The sequence below is a fragment of the Schistocerca gregaria genome, chromosome 3, assembly GCF_023897955.1.
Source record: "Schistocerca gregaria isolate iqSchGreg1 chromosome 3, iqSchGreg1.2, whole genome shotgun sequence".
Lineage (NCBI taxonomy): Eukaryota > Metazoa > Arthropoda > Insecta > Orthoptera > Acrididae > Schistocerca > Schistocerca gregaria.
Genome location: NC_064922.1, coordinates 609,154,756 through 609,168,256, shown reverse-complemented (window position 1 = coordinate 609,168,256; position 13,501 = coordinate 609,154,756).

The window sequence follows — 13,501 nt, the reverse complement described above, 5'->3', positions numbered from 1 at the left end:
CCGCTGCACTTCTCACTGACGTCCCTTGCGAAACTCAATGTGTCGATAGGACGGAACCCAGTTTTACATCACCGGGCAAGCGAAGTAACACCAGTGAATTCACGCTGTCAACCGCCTACGCAGACCGTTCTGTATATCAAGTGTCACGTGTAATACGCGTCTGTTTCGGAGGCTGAGAATTTTACCGTCAGCGGAGGCTCTTGTCTATCTTGTGGGTCATCGCTGGTGCTGGCCACTGGAGGGTGATAGCAACATTAATTGCCTAAACGTCTGTAACGCAGCTCGCTAGTACTGAGACGGCCTTCAGTTCAGTGACGGCGCATCCACCTGACCGCCAGCCAGGGTAAACACGACTGAGGCAGAGCTCTCGTGGCGAGTGGCGGCCGCCCATTGAGCCCCTAATCCGGCTGTCAGCCCTCGAGTGCTCCCCCTCCCCTAGCCGGCGTTACGTGTCCGCGTCCCTGTGGGGTGGGGCGGATCGCTCGCCCCCTGCCACTGCTACTGTTCCCGTTTAGCGAGGCCGCCGCCAGGGCTGTGAAAGGAGCAGTCACAATCGGCCATTGTCCGGCCCCCAGCCACCGTAGAAGTCGCCGCGCCGACTCCCCGTTTGACTTCCCGGCCTCTGAAGTGAGCCGCCCGCGCCGTCCTCCTCCGTTCCACGGGAAAGCTGAGAGCGAATCTCCAGTATCTGCCTGTCGTTTTCTTCATTATCACTACTCGTGCGTCGACACTTGTCTGCGCTAACGCTCGCGAATGGAGGTGACTAGTCCCTTACGCTTTCGCTTTTATGTAATCGTAATTAGACACACTTTCATGTAATGCACACGGTCATCAATGTAGACCACTGCAATGCAGGAGAGGACGGAAAGCAGGAAATCATTCTCCATCAGAAGGATCACTATTTGCTCCTATTTAATCACTATACTTCTGAAATGCAAATGACGACCTGGCAAAAATACTGCTGCATTGACGACATGGCAAATAAAATATCTAGACGAAGAGGTTCTGGTAGCTCCGGAACTGTTGAAATGTATAATGAGAGGTAATGACTGTGCCCAGATCCTGAAAAACGAAATGCGCGTTCCATCTCAATAATTCTCTAGCATACCAGAATGAAACAGATATTGTTGCGGAAGCCAAGACAAGGAGGCTGAGAAGGCCGGGTACATCTACAGAAGAGAGGAGGGATCAAGACTGAGAGAAATGTCGGAGAAGAAACCCGAAGAGCGAAGATGTTTTGGCAGTGTCCAAGGATCTCCAGATATTTGGAACGAGGGAAGAAGATATCACGGACAGAACCCTACGGAGGAGGCTACATGACGAGGTGAAATACTGACTGTGGTTTGTAGAGCGAGGAGATTAAGAGTAAGTAGTAAGTCAAATTTGTAATTTCGTACTTGTACATCTTAGTTTGTCACGTGACAAAAAATACCGTAAAAGTGAACTACATACCGTGGGTAAACCTGAACTCCTCCGACAAAATTTTGAAGTTTGTTCAGGAAATTTTTTGAGCATTTTATTATAAGGGCTCCTGGGTTTCTGTTGGCTCGCTACACAGTAACTGCTTTTCGCTTGATTCCTTATATCCATTTATATTTATTTTGCGATGAAAATTTCTACACAGTAGTGTAAATGTGAACGGTATGTGTTTATGTGTCTTGTTCAGAAACGAACTGGTTCAATCCACTCTCGGTGTACGCTGTTGAGAACAGTATTGCCCACTTCACTCTTCGGCCTCGAGTTTACGTGCATTACCGTTCCATTCTAAAAAATGGTTCAAATGGCTCTGAGCACTATGGGACTTAACATCTGTGGTCATCAGTCCCCTAGAACTTAGAACTACTTAAACCTAACTAACCTAAGGACATCACACACATCCATGCCCGAGGCAGGATTCGAACCTGCGACCGTAGCAGTCGCACCGTTCCGGACTGCGCGCCTAGAACCGCGAGACCACCACGGCCGACAATACTTGGTCAATCTAACCATTTCATAATAAAGAAAATCGTGGTACTAACAAAAATTAAATTATTTTGAGGGCCAAAAGTTGGCCATGTCACAGAACAAAATTAAAACAGAATAAAGACGCATAGTCATAACATTATGTCTGTCAAAACTAAAAACATTAAGACAAACGCTAGAGACAAGCTGTCTCAAAATTACGTAGAGCAAACGTAAATTGTAAACAAATTGTGACGGGAAGCAGTCCTACAAATAGACAAACCTAACTATTGGTACATTACATTAAACAATTTACCTGAGAAATAGCTACAAAGTCAGGACATGAATATTTACATTCAAATATTATAATAAGAGGGCGAAGCCCCACTACAGTCTCTAGCGCTCGCGCATGCCCTTGGCCGCTGTGCCGCGTGGAATTAGCCGAGCGGTCTGAGGCGCTGCATCCATGGACTGTGCGGCTGGTCCCGGCGGAGGTTCGAGTCCTCCCTTGGGCATGGATTTGTGTGTTTGTCCTTAGGATGATTTAGGTTAAGTAGTGTATAAGCTTAGGGACTGATGACCTTAGCAGTTAAGACCCATAACATTTCACACAAACCAACCTTGGCCGCTGTCCGAGCCTCGCCGCGGAACTGCTCGCGACGCCTGGTTTCCTTGTTGCTTACACGTGACTCTTATTCCTGGCCGGCGTAGCTCCGCCTACGTTTGTCTTAATGTTTTTAATTTTTACAGACATAATCTTATGACTATGCGTCTTTATTCTGTTTTAATTTTATACTGTGACACGGCCAACGTTTGGCGCTCAAAATAAGTACCACGATTTTCTTTATTATGAAATCAGTAAATTGATGTATTTCAATGTCTAACATATGTCCGTATTGGTTAATTTATAGGTTCTGAAGAAGATACCATTATTGGCATCGAAACCTAGGTAAACTAATAAAATTTTACCTTCCAACTGAAGGCTGATTTTCTTAATTTCTGGCGGCCGGAGTGACCCAGCGGTTCTAGGCGCTACAGGTTCGAATTCTAACCAAAGACTGCTTTTTATTGGCGGGACACTTGCAAAATGTAACAGATCTACTAAGAAGACTGCCTATACTACGCTTGTCCGTCCTCTTTTAGAATACTGCTGCGCGGTGTGGGACCCTTACTATATAGGACTCACCGAGTACATCGAAAAAGTTCAAAGAAGGGCAGGACGTTTTGTATTATCGCGAAATATGGGAATGACACAGAAATGAAACAGGATCTGGGCTGGACATCATTAAAAGAAAGGCGTTTTTCGTTGCGACGGAATCTTCTCACGAAATCCCAATCACCAACTTTCTCCTCCGAATGTGAAAATATTTTGTTGACACCGACCTACATAGCGAGAAACGATCAGATCTCGTACGGAAAGATATAGGTTTTCGTTCTTTCCACGCGCTATACGAGATTGGAAAATAGAGAATTGTGAAGGTGGTTCGATGAACCCTCTGCCAGGCATTTAAATGTGATTTGCGGAGTATCCATGAAGATGTAGATGTAGAAAATTGTACACAAGCTTTAGTACCCCTCTACAATTCTTGCCTCCTACGTTTCCCTCCACCAAAGAAACTATTTCTTTTTTGAAGCCACAGGATCTATCCTATCAACTTACCACATCTTTTAATCAAATTATACCATCTCCGTAACGCTCTCGTGCCGACTAAACGATACTGTGATGAAACGAGCTGTTCTTTGTTAGGTCTTCTCTATCTCTTCTATCAGACCTACCTGGTAGGGATCCCAGACAGATGAATAATACTCAAGACTCGATCGAACAAGTGCCTTATACACCAGTTCCTTCGTGGATGAGTTACATTTCCATATGATTCTTCCTAAGAATCAGAGTCTAGCATCTACATTTCTCACTATTTGTTTTATGTGACTATTCCATTTAAGGTCGCTCTGGACAGTTAATCCTAGATATTTTACGGTACATTCAGTTTCCAGTGGTTTGTCTTCAATAGTGCAGTTGTACGCTAGTGGATTCCTTTTCCGATGTAACGCAATGTTTTACTCCTATTTACGTTCAGGGTCAACTGCCAGAGCCTGCACCATTCATCAATTCTGTGAAGGTCATTCTGCAAATCGTTATTATTTTTGGCGTTGCTACTTCTTTATAGGCAACCGCATCATTTGAAAACAGCTGTAAACAACATTCGAAGCTTTTTATTAGATCATTTATATATATACTGTAAACAGCAACGGTCCTATCACACTTCTTTGAGATACTCCGGAAATTACCTTTACATCTGTAGATTTTGTTCCATTAAGAGCGACGTGTTGAGTTCTATCAGCTTCCTAGTCGCAGATATGCTCCGAGACTTGATAAGCTCTGGTTTTTTTTTTTTTTTTTTTTTTTTTTTTTTTTTTTTTTTTTTTTTTTACTAAACGGCAGCGTGGGAGGGTGTGAAATGTCTTCCTGAAGACAAGGAACACGGCATCAACCGGAGCACCGTTGTCTGAGGCGCTGTGGATATCATGAAGGAACGAAACGAACTGAGTTTCACAGGATCTCTGTCAGCGAAATCCTTGTTTATTTTTATAGAGGAGATTTTCATTCTCCCAAAACATCATAATTATTGAGCATAAAACATGTTCCATAATTTTACAACAGACTGACGTCAACGATATAGGTCTATAATTAGATGCATCTGTCCTACGGCCCTTCTTGAAAACGGGAATGACCGAATGACCTGCGCTTTCTTCCAGTCGCTAGATATAGTTCGTTGCTCAGGCGATCTACGATAAATTACTGCTAGAAGGGAAGCAAGTTCTTTCGCATAATCCTTGTAGAATCTTATAGGTATCTCAACTGGTCCTGACGTCTTTCCACTATTTAGCGATTGTAGTTGTTTTTCTATTCCGCGATAGGTTTTCTCAATATCTGCAATTACGGCGTACGGACGACGATCGAAAGAAGCGATGTTCCGCTGTGAAACAATGTCGGAAGACCGAATTCAGTATCTTGGCCATCTCTCTGTTACCTTTCATTTCTGTGCAAGTATGATCACTGAGTGAATGAATGGTGTTCAAAAATGGTTCAAATGGCTCTGAGCACTATGGAACTTAACATCTCTGGTCATCAGTCCCCTAGAACTTAGAAGTACTTAAACCTAACTAACCTTAGGACATCACACCAATCCATCCCCGAAGCAGAATTCGAACCTGCGACCGTAGCGGTCACGCGGTTCCAGACTGAAGCGCCTAGAACCGCACGGCCGGCAATGAATGGTGATTTGGACCCACTTACTGATTTTGCATACTACGACCAAAACGTCACAATTTTTACTCAGATCGGTTGACAAAGTTTTACTTTCAAAGTAGTTGAATGCTTCTCTCATTGCTCTTCCTAGGCTCATTATAAACAAATACTATCAGAAAAGATTTCCTAACACTTAAACTCACATTCAATGTTAACAAAATTTCTCTTTTTCGGGAAAGGTTTGTTGTTATCGACAGTCCACAGCAGTTCGACTATTCTCACTTATCTTTCCCCCCAAATAGCAAAACTCATCTCCTAGATTTAGCGTCTCATTTCCCAATACAATTTCCTCATTAGCGCCTCAGTTTGTTGATATTCATTTTATAACCTCTTTTTAAAGCCGTCTACTCCGCTCATCTGGTCCGTCAAGACCTCTGCCATCTCTGCCAGAATTACAATTTCAGCAGCAAACTCTGATTCATTTTCTCCTTCGCTTTCTTCATTTCTTGTTAGTTGTGCAGGACGAATAACATGAGAAGTAATTTAAACCATTTCTGACTCCTCAAATACTGCCTTTATTTCATGTCCTTCAGCTCTTACAGCTGTAGTCTGGTTTCTCTAGGAATAGTAAACAGTCCTTCACTTACTGTACGTTATCCTTGACAACTTCACAATTTCGAAAAGTGTACACCATTCAATATTATCATAAGCTTTTCATAAATCTAGGAATACTATAAATATAGGTTTGTCTTTTTGCATTCCATTACCTATTGCCTAGCATGTTTCTAAATTTTTTGGAACCCAAGTTGATCTTCGCCTAGGTCGGCCTTACTACTCACTCCATTCTTTATTCGTATTAGTATTAATATTTTCCAAGCACGAGTTATTAAACTGATGGTTTGGTAACACACACAGCTTGGTATAACACAGAAACATCCCACTTTGATCATCAAAGCGAAATAAAAAGAAATGTTCAAATAATGAAGAAAACGATCATTTAAAAACGATACTCTCAATCACTGAATTCAATAAATTGAACAGATATACTGACAGGCAAAGGAAGAGAAACGAAGAACTGATTTATCAGTAACCAATAATAATAATCCTGCTTTGATTTCTATTATAATCCTGCAACAAAGTCGAATGTTATATATATCAGAAACTGAAGATTTACTTTTTTTTTAACGGATGCTAACAAGTTCATGTGAACAAAGTGAGTCCTGTAAAAGGGTGGCGTATGTTGACGACGTGTGACGATATTACTTTTTATGAGATATATTTTACGGATTCCATTCGTCGTTGCCGAAGACCAATAACACGGCTTTCAACAGCACTGTCCAGTGTTGTAAGTGTGGGCCATTCCAAACCGCACGGAGTATATATCTGCTTAATAGTTTCCGAAACGGGATTGTGAGGCTACCTGATGTAGCAATAAGATAAGAGCATTATTGATTTGCTTTCATTAACTGACATTTTAAAGACAAGTAGAAAAACAACGTAATAAAAACTGAGTAGTGTTCTAGTCACTAGCCAAAAACAAAGCGAATGGAAGAGAGCTCAACTTCTCTGTTAGTTAATTCTGCCTTATTAGAAGTTGACACTGACGAGTGTGGAACGTATTATTTTCTTAATAGGTATGAACAGTGTTTTATTATTTACGTTAAATATCGTCACTTCGAAGTCCAAACCGGCATACACAGTCTTGTGACAGAAACTAAGAAATTAAATCAGTCCATTTTCAACGCACGCTAATGTTAACCAGTTGATTATTTAATGCAATTTATGGCCTCCAAAATAAAACATGAATTTAATTACCCTTGTAAGTAGGCTGTTTAGGTTTTTTTATTTGTAACACCACCTCTGTATGAAAGTCACTGCCTGTGCTGTGTGCAGGCTGTGGGTGGTTGGCATTGTTGTAATACTCGCCATTGTAGCGTTGGGCAGTTGGCTGTTAACGGCGCGTAGCGTTGCGCAGTTGGAGGTGAGCAGCCAGCAGTGGTGGATGTGGGGAGAGAGATGGCGGAGTTTTGAAATTTGTAAAAATGGATGTCATGAACTGCTATATATATTATGACTATTAAGGTAAATACATTGTTTGTTCTCTATCAAAATCATTCATTCGCTATGTCTATCAGTAGTTAGTGCCTTCCGTAGTTTGAATCTTTTATTTAGCTGGCAGTAGTGGCGCTCGCTGTATTGCAGTAGTTCGAGTAACGAAGATTTTTGGTGAGGTAAGTGATTTGTGAAAGGTATAGGTTAATGTTAGTCAGGGCCATTCTTTTGTAGGGATTATTGAAAGTCAGATTGCGTTGCGCTAAAAATATTGTGTGTCAGTTTAAGCACAGTCACATATAATTTTTCTAAGGGGACGTTTCATAAGTACGTTTTGTGGCTGCCAAGCGTATGAGTCATTGCCTATTGTGTCTTTGTTGGTGCGCGTCGTTATTGGGATTTGGAGACCTAACTTCTACAAATTCAACTTGTCGAGAGGGCCCTGCTCTGTTTGAATCCCGCCAGTTCTGCTGCAAATCAAGTCTGTCGTAACGATCATCATCTGTCGTCATGTCAGTAGATTCCATAGTTTCTTTCTTATCGGTCACGTGGTGGAGAATTTCTCCCTGAATCGTAACTGCGCGCTGGACCGTTGCGTCTTAAGTTATTCTGTCACCCTTGATAATAATTATTTTGGTTTCCATATTGTCAGTTTCTCTGATTGTCTCCGTGATAGTCATTACCGCGGAGAGGTGATGTTTCCCTGTAATTATTACTACTCTGCCAACTGTTGTCATACGGTTGGTGTCTGTTTTGGTCACGATTTACGTTGTACGAATAGCCTTGTCGTGTATTATTTCTGTCATCGCGGAATTGTGACAGGTGTGACCTGTAATTGTTGTGCTCCTGTTTTCGCGTTCCGCGATTGTCAGTGTCAATTTCCAGTTCTTGTAACAGTCCCTGAAAGGCTTCAATGTCGTCTTTGCGTCGTCCTGCTAAAATAATATGTCGTAAATGTTCAGGTAATTTCATTAAGCAAATGCGGATGAGTTCTGAGGGGCTGTATGGGTTTGAAAGATACTGATTCTTATATAGCATGTCTTCGAAACATTTGACAAGACTGGAAAATTCAGATTGTTCGAAATGTTTCATCATTATGATGCTATGTTTCACTCGGTCTTGTGTAGCTTGAGACCAATATGCTGAGAGGAAGGCATGATAAAATTCTTCTTCACTGTGACAATCGTGAATGACCGATCGCATTCTTACAGCTGGTTCATTCTCCAAGTAGCCACACATAAATTCTAATCTGTGCTCTAATGACCAATTGGGAGGAAAACAATGACAGAATTGATGGAGCCACGCTTGTGGATGAATGTGGTTGCCAGAATTCTTAAATGTTTTGAATTTACGTGTAGTAATGAACAGCTTATAGTCAAAATCATCGTATCGGTGGGTAGCATATCGGTCATTGTTACGTCGTGTCGGAGTTTCCACCTCAAAATTCGGTGCACCTTGCCAATTTCTTTCATAATTTCCGAAATGCCCTGTGTTATTATTTTGTGGCTTTTCCGTATTTCTAAGTCCCTCTTCCAGTGTTGGAGCGCGAGTGTCTGAAATACGTAATTCTTGTATTACCCGTGTCAGCTGATCTTGTACTTCCCGGATTTCTCTTTGGTGTTGCGTATTAATTTGATTCTGATTTTGTTTGAATTTCCTAATTTTTTCGCACTCTTCTGTATCATTCAGATCATCATCTATCTTTGCATATAAGTTAATGAGCTGATCCGAAAGTTGGGCTACTTTCTCTGATAGTGTACTTATTTCCTCAGTGTGTTTTTCTGAACCAAATTTCAGTGTGTCCATTTGTGTTGAAATCGTATCTACTGTGTCCTTTAAGTTTTGCTGAGTTTTTGCAAGTTGCATAACTGAATCGGTAGATGCAACTGAGTCAATTTTAGCTTGCAACATCTCATGATTTTCATGAACAATAGTTTGCAGTTCTTTTATGGCTGATTCGTGATTCTGTAATGTATTTTCATGCCGCGAAAAAATAGGTTAGAAATGCTCACAAATTTGTGTTTTTACGTCTTTACAGACTTTTTGACATTTCGATTCGTTTTTATGCAAATCAGTAGTTAAATCTTCACGTGTTTGTTCAAGCGTATGTTCCAATGTGTCTAGCTTTTGAAGATTTTGTTCCATTGTGTCTATCTTTTTAAGATTTTGTTCCACTGTCTCTAACTTTCGAAGATTTTGTTCCATTGTGTCTAACTTTCAAGCTTTTCTCCCATTTGTTGCATTAATTGTAATAACAATGCACTGGTGTCTGAAACATGTTCCTCATTGCTTTTCGGCAGTGAATTTGCACCGGCAACATTCACATTTTGACAAGCAGAAAATGTGTCTTGACTCATATGAGAAGACGGCGAGGACGCAAAACCTGAATCTACAGTATTTGCATGATTGTGTCCTGTCATTTCGGTATCCTGAGGAGAGCTGGTGCCGACCGATCGATCGATAATGCTTCCCTGTTCACTAATTGTTTCACTGCCTACACCATTATTTGCAGCCCGCTCCATTTCCCTATGCACAATTACCAAATTACTACGTTGAACATTGGTTAATTCATTACTCGGTGGCGCTAACACATTGCTTTCGTCTTCACTGTCATTTCTCAGTTTTCTTTGGAGCCTAGTATTACATTTTTCACACGCCATTATTGTCGCAATATTTCACACGATAACACATAAAAGTACAATTTGAAGAACAAAAATAAGAGAACACATTAACATAGCACTGAAAATAATATCTAGTTAATTGCAAGCGCAGCTGCGAAATACTTGGTGCAAATCTACATGCATGCCACAACTGTTTTACTGTACAACAATGAAAGACTGCAACTACAAAGGGGATTATCTCTACAATTACGCGCTAGCAATAAACAATATCTACACTAATTACACAAACTACAAGCAAAAATCAGAAGATTCCAGTGAGGTATTCTCGGCTAAGGGTCGACATACGAAACGTCCCCTTAGAAAAATTATACCTGACTGTGCTTAAACTGACACACAATATTTTTAGCGCAACGCAATCTGACTTTCAATAATCCCTACAAAAGAATGGCCCTGACTAACATTAACCTATACCTTTCACAAATCACTTACCTCACCAAAAATCTTCGTTACTCGAACTACTGCAATACAGCGAGCGCCACTACTGCCAGCTAAATAAGAGATTCAAACTACGGAAGGCACTAACTACTGATAGGCATAGTTAGCGAATGAAAGATTTTGATAGAGAACAAACAATGTATTTATCTTAATAGTCATAATATATATAGCAGTTCATGACATCCATTCTTACAAATTTCAAAACTCCGCCATCTCTCTCCCCACATCCACCACTGCTGGCTGCTCACCTCCAACTGCGCAACGCTACGCGCCGCTGACAGCCAACTGCCCAACGCTACAATGGCGAGTATTACAACGATGCCGACCAGCCACGGACTGCACACAGCACAGCCAGTGACTTTCATATGGAGCGCTACGTGGCGTTACCAATAAGAAAACCTAAACAGCCTACTTACACCCTTTGAAACTAGAAATTAACGAGATTAGACAAGAACTGAAACTGACATCACTGAAATGTTAATTAATTTTGATACTAATACTGCAAACATTGGTTAATCACGTTAGTGTAACTAGTGCGTACAAGAAAAATTAATTTCACCGACAATTCAATTCCTAACTGCACTTCGGATACATGTTAGCAACAGAACTACAACAACGCTGACACAATGCAGAGTAAAAAAAACGCTTGAGAAATAGCAGTAGGCAACACCGCATTTATAACAGTAACTGAAAGGCATTTCATATTTCATTCTTCTTTGGTGATACTGTAATGTTAGTGACAAGACCTTTTAAACTGTATGGTTCTTTTTACAATTAAAAATGAAATACTGACGTCGAAAAAATATCTTTGAAAAACGGATACTATCCAGTATTCACTCAAAACTGCATTAAGGGATCTCTTGAATGTTAGGCATTATTATCATTCATTTAAACGTTTGACTGTTTCAGTATATGATTTTAAATCTTTATCAGTTTTATGATACTGTGGAGCATGAGTATTACATGGAGAAGGAGCATATCCCACGCAACGTAAAACGTGAAAACGTAGGCTACTCAAAGGTAAAAATCACTTTCGGTATACTCAGTTTAAAAAAAAAGCTAATACTAATGAATGCTTTTGCAGTGCTGTAGAATCTTATATCTAGAGCCGGTGCGGAACTGTATCGGGATGAAGGTCTTTGTCCTCGTCGTGTGTGTAGCCTCTCTATACACATAGCTCACAGTGGCTTAACCAGACTTCTGCTCCTCTTTTCATTACAACTTCCAGCAACATGCTATTGACGGACTGACAAGCAAATTACGAACACCATCCGGGGATATCCGTTCCAGAGTCTTTGCGCTAAGCTACCCATTGTCCAATAAGTTCACCTTCTCCTTTGCCACATCAACACCTTTCCATTCCAGAAGGACTTTCGCCCCCACCCCCTCCGCCCCTTCCTGCAAATCCAGTTTCACTTAACTTATGTTTTATGCTGCTGTCTCGATAAATGGTTCAACTAGTCGATTTTACAAAGTGTTATTTACTGTATTTCCAACATAATATAATGAAAATTAGTTTACGAAATAAATCAGATGCGAGACACTCACATGAAAATTACAATTCATTTCAGATTGCAGTTACATACTGAAGTAATCATAAAAGCCGAGATATTTACAATCTGTGTGTAGTGCGTGTATGACGCAGAGGTGTAATGTTACACTGTCAACGCGGATGCATTGTCTTCGTGATGGAGCCATTCCATTCTCCGCCACAACGCAAGTAGTTTTATTCCTCTGTACATCAAGCAATCGTTTTAGCACCTGAATGAAAAGTAGCTGACGCAGCGTTTCACACTGGGGAGCAAATTCATAGTGGAGTTTCTCTTTCATCTTAAGAAAACAAATAACATATTGTTTTTAAGTTGCTGTTTACTTGTCAGACTTTATCACCCTGTATTAATTCGGTGCTGTAAGATTTCAGTGCTTGCTTGTAGTAAAGCGGTTTTCATGAAATCCACGTGGCAGCGAACGGTATCTATACATGGTGCGTCAGCGCGTTACTCTGTCATTGTCTCAGGTCGCCTAACTCGTGAAACAACATTTACGAAAAACGAGCGCTCCAGCTTAACCGACCTTGAAGTTGGTCATCTGATTCAAAACAATGAGTTGTAGAGGCACCTAGCCCGAGAAAACGTCCCCTTTCGGAAAGGAATTCTAGTTATTTTGGGGTCTCGCCATATCTCTTAGAATTCCATACAAAAGGTAAAGAGGAGCAAAAACGTCAATCAACTAGCTGCAAGACTAAGTTGTCATACGTCATAAAAAAGAATTAATCGCTCAGGAGTTTTATAATCGGCCATCAGTGGGGTTGAAATGCGCTTCTATACTAGGCCAATTCTGCTAACGAATTTCAGACTGTCGTGTGCCTTCCTTGCGTGATTTATGTGGTCACTTAAACCCTATAAAGTTTAGTTTACAGTAGTGACTAATTTCAGTTTCCTGTAGTAGTATTGCGATAGTTCTATTTGCAAACTGGGCCAAGCAGTAAGCACTGAGGCATTCGCAGTTGGGTCGTGCTGAGTAGTATTTACGTAGACGCAAGCACATTCGTAAGTTAATAGAAGATACATGATTTTAAGTTATCGGGGACATGCCAAATACTTACCAATACTGAACTCAAAATGCCAGAACGGCAAGACTCGTGACATTTCTTTTTAATAATGGCAATCAGTCGTGGAGATGCTTGTGCGTCGACACGCGATACAGAATATTTATATTTACACGTGACACGCTGCTACAATAATGTATTTGCATTCAGATCGATGCACTAGAAAAAATTCGAAACGTAGACCATATGAGTGTTTGGTTAGTGGATCGGGTGAATATAGAAATAAATCGTAAAGTGTTCCCTGCATAGTACGTTTGCTACTACGGAGGGATATTTTGTGAGTGGTTAGATACAAACAATTGGTGGTTTCTGGTGGTTGGCTACAGAGTAATGCTGCAGTTATTATATATTCGTTTGATACCCCAGTTACCGTTGTTTCGTGAAAATACCCGCGCAACGTTGAAGGCTATCAGCAAAACGTACGACACAAAATACAAAGTAACAAGCGATGTGGTTGCTGTCGCTGCAAAAGCTCGGCACACACTCGTTGTACGGCTTTTCCGTCGCATGTCCACATGTACATATCGGCCAAGC